The sequence below is a fragment of the Aethalodelphis obliquidens genome, unplaced genomic scaffold, assembly GCF_003676395.1.
Source record: "Aethalodelphis obliquidens isolate GAN/ISIS:26980383/991018 unplaced genomic scaffold, ASM367639v1 scaffold42, whole genome shotgun sequence".
Classification (NCBI taxonomy): domain Eukaryota; kingdom Metazoa; phylum Chordata; class Mammalia; order Artiodactyla; family Delphinidae; genus Aethalodelphis; species Aethalodelphis obliquidens.
In genome coordinates, this window is record NW_020837986.1 from 14,138,310 (window position 1) to 14,142,974 (window position 4,665).

The window sequence follows — 4,665 nt, forward strand, 5'->3', positions numbered from 1 at the left end:
TTTTTTTTTTTTTTTTTTTTTACGGTACGCGGGCCTCTCACTGTTGTGGCCTCTCCCGTTGCGGAGCACAGGCTCCAGACGCGCAGGCTCAGTGGCCATGGCTCACGGGCCCAGCCGCTCCGCGGCATGTGGGATCTTCCCGGACCAGGGCACGAACGCGTGTCCCCTGCATTGGCAGGCGGACTCTCAACCACTGCACCACCAGGGAAGCCCGACACACTGTGTTTTGACTTCTCTCCCTGATTCCCCACTCCATTTCCCTTCCCCCACAAGTGCACCCACTCTATTTTTTTAAAAACAATTTTTTAAGAGCAATTTTAGGTTTAAACAAAATTGAGAAGTACAGAAATGTCTCATAGACCCCTTGTCCCCACAAATGAATAGCCTCCCTGTTAACACCTCCCAGCAGAGTGGTACATTTGTTACAGTTGATGACTCTGTTGTACATTGACACATCATTATCACGCAGAGATTCACTCTTGGTGTTGTACATTCTATGGGTCTGGACAAATGTATGCTGACATATATCCATTATTAGAGTAGCATACAGAATATTTTCACTGCCCTAGAATTCTGTGTTCTGCCCGTTCATCTACACCCCAATCCCTGCAACCACTGATCTTTTTATTGTCTCCATAGTTTTGCCTTTTCCAGAATGTCATAGAGTTAGAACCATACAGTATGTAGCCTTTTCGGATTGACTTCTTTCACTTAGCAATATGTACTTAGTGTTCCTCTATATCTTTTCATGGCTTGAAACCTTTTATTTTTTTCTTTAGCGCTGAATAATATTACCTTGTCTAGAGGTACCACAATTTATCCATTTACCTACTGAGGGACATCTTGGCTGCCTCCCGGTTTTTGCAATTAAGAATCAGGCTGCTATAAACATCTGTGTGCAGGTTTTGGATGGATATAAATTTTCAGTTCCTTTGGGTAAATACCAAGGAGTGCAATTGCTCGATCATATGACAAGAGTATGTTTAATTTTATGAGGAACCACCCAACTGTCTTCCAAAGTGGTTGTACCATTTTGCGTTCCCACCAGCAATAGATGAGAGTTCCTGTTTCTCCATATTCTCGTCAGCATTTGGTATAGTCAGTGTTCCAGGTTGTGGCCGTTCTCATTGGTGTGTAGTGATATGTCATTGTTGTTTTAATTTGCATTTCCCTGATGATGTATGATGTGGAGCATCCTTTCATATGCTTATTTGCCATCTGTATACCTTCTTTAGTGAGGTGTCTGCTAAGGTCTTTGGCCCAATTTTTAATAGGGTTATTTTCTTATGGTTGAGTTTTAAGAGTTCTTTGTATATTTTGGATAACTAGTCCTTTATAAGATGGGTCTTTTGCAAATATTTTCTCCCAGTCTATGGTTTGTCTTGTCATTCTCCTGACATTGTCTTCTGCAGAGCAGAAGTTTATAATCTTAATGAAGTCTAGCTTCTCAATTATTTCTTTCATGGGTCATGTCTTTGGTATCATATCTAAAAAGTCATTACCATACCCAATGTCATCTATGTTTTCTCCTATGTTATATTCCAAGAGTTTTATAGTTCTGTGTTTTACATTTAGGCCTAGGATCTATTCTGACTTATTTTTTGTGAAGGGTGTAAGGTCTCTGTCTAGATTCATCTTCCTGCATGTGGATGTCCAATTGTTCCAGCACCACTGGCTGAAGAGACTATCTTTGCTCCATTGTATTGCTTTTGCTCCTTTGTCAAAGATCAGTTGACTGTATTTATGTGGGTCTATTTCTGGGCTGTCTGTTCTCTTCCATTGATCTATTTGTCTATTCTTTCACCAATACCACACTTTTAAAAAATATATATATTTATTTATTTAGGCTGCTCCAGGTCTTAGTTGCAGCATGCAGGATCTTTAGTTGTGGCATGCGGACTTCTTAGTTGCGGCATGCGGACTCAGTTATGGCAATGCAGACTCTTTAGTTGCGGCATGTGGACTCTTAGTTGTGGCATGTGGACTTCTTACTTGTGGCATGTGGATTCCTAGTTGCAGCACGTGGACTCTTAGTTGTGGCACACAGACTCTTTAGTTGCGGTATGCAGACTCTTAGTTGCAGCACACGGACTCTATAGTTATGACACATGGACTCTTAGTTGTGGCACGTGGGCTCTAGTTGCGGCAGTGAACTTCTTAGTTGCGGCATGCGGACTCTTAGTTGCAGCATGTGGACTCTTGGTTGCGGCACGTGGACTCTTAGCTGCGGCATGCGGACGCTTTAGTTGCGCATGTGGACTCTTAGTTGTGGCATGCAGACTATTTGTGGCATGAGGACTTCTTAGTTGCAGCATGTGGACTCTTAGTTGCAGCATTGGACTCTTTAGTTGCGGCATGCGGACTCAGTTGTGGCATGCAGACTCTTAGTTGTGGCATGAGGACTCTTCAAGTGTGGCATGCGGACTTCTTAGATGCAGACTCAGTTGTGGCATGAGGACTCTTAGTTGCGGCATGCGGACTCTTAGTTGTGGTATGCAGACTCTTAGTTGCATCATGCATGTGGGATCTAGTTCCCCAACCAGGGATCGAACCTGGGCCCGCTGCATTGGGAGCATGGAGTCTTACCCACTGGACCACCAGGGAAGTCCCTCCCACACTGTCTTGACTACTGTAGCTTTATTGTAAGTCTTGAAGTCAGGTAGTGTCAGTCCTCTGACGTTCTCCTTTAGTATTGCATTGGATATTCTGGATTTACTCTAATATTTTTGATGTATGTCTTTGAATACGTGGGTGTCCTTATAAAATATAATGGTGCTGATTTGTGTGAGTGGGTTATTAACTTACACAAATGGTAGTTTCCATAGATTTGTTTCTAGGTTGTTTGTTACTTGTCACTGTGCTCTGTGTGCTGAGTCTAACTGGAGTTCATTGCTTCTACCTGCTGCTTAGTGTGCATGGTGTACATGTCTCCACCATGCCTCCTTTGTTTACTCCCTGAACAATGGACACTGTAGTTACCTCCAACTCCCACCTCCCCAAAGCTATGATAACCTCTGGTGCATGACTCCTGTGTGTGTTTCTCTGGCATATACACCCAGAAGGAGGATTCTGGAAGTGGAGAGAATACACATAGCCTGAGTGCTGTCTGACTACATTTTAAGATGGCTGCTGCAGTCCTCATGTCCAGCAGGGCATGTGGGACCACTTTCCCCCACGTCATCCCTGGCACTTGGAATTATCTGACTTTCTGTTTTAATCTGAATTTCTCTGAAGACAGAGAAGTGGCTTGTTTTCCATCTCACTGTGCTTGCGTTCCCAGCTAGACTATGAATTCTCCAGGGCAGGGAAGTTATCCCAGAATCTTAGACCAGATCCTGGATATTGTGGACAATAGTGAATGCTTATTGTATGAATGAATGAGTTAAAAGGCTGATACACAGCCTCCTAAACCTACTTTGTACCAAACCTTGACCTAGGTGGTAGTGGTACAAGTGTTTGTGTGTAAACAAGGGGACACACAAAAGAGGGCAAAAAGCCCTACACCTCAATCTACTTGGAAAAAAAGACTAATGATAGTGAGCATTTAATGCAGGCCTACTTTGTGCCAAGAGTTCATAGATATATTAATCACAATCTTAAGTTCAGTTAGGCAAAATAAAAGTGTATTTCTCTTTCACATTCAAGGCATTTGCAGGTAGGGCTGATCTGGCATTCTATAGTATATATAGCCTCCGATGATCCTTGTTTCCTGGTGTTACTCCCTTGTGTAGATACCTCCCCCCATTGAATCAGATCTGGCTTGTATGGCAGAAATGACAGCATGTGACCTCTGAATCTAGGTGATAAAGGTATAGGCAGACCTCAGAGATACTGCGGGTTCCATTCCAGACCACAGTAATAAAATCAATACTGCAAAAAATTGAACCACACAAATTTTTTTGTTTCCCAGTGCATATAAAAGTCATGTTTACACTATATTGTAGTCTATTAAGTGTGGAATGGCATTAGGTCTAGAACATACCTTAGTTTAAAAATAATGCTTTTAGAAAAATGGTACCAACAGACTTGCTTGACGAAGGGTTGCCATAAATCTTCAATTTGTAAAAAATGCATTATCTGTGAAGTGCAATAAAAGGAAGTGCAATAAAACAAGGTCTGCCTGTATTTAGTTTCTGCCTTGTTCCCTTGAATCACGGAGATGGCAGCCACCATGCTATGAGACATTCAAGTTGTCCTGTGGAGAGACCCATGTAGAGAGGAACTGAGGCCCCCAGCCTACAGCCAGCACCAACTTGGGACCTTCTGAGTGAGCTTCCTTTGATGTGGATTCTGGATTCCTGACCTGCAAGAACTGTGAAAAATAACAAAGAAAGAAATATAAAGATAATAAATAATCGTTGATGTTGTGAGCCCCTAAGTTTAGGGTATTTTGTTGTGTGACATTAACTCACTAAAGCAGATGGTGTCAGGGACCCAGGCTCTGCCTATCTTTTTGCTCTCTCATATGTGACTTCCACTCCCTAGGTTGTCTCATGGACCAGTATGGCTGCTGGAGTCACTCTGTCTGCATTCCAACTGGCGAAAAAGGAGAAAAAGGCAGAGGAAGGAAGGGCACACTTCATCAGTTGAGGACACTTGTCTGGGAGTTATAGCCTCACTTCTGCTCACATCCCATTGGCCAGACCTTGTCATTTGACCATACTT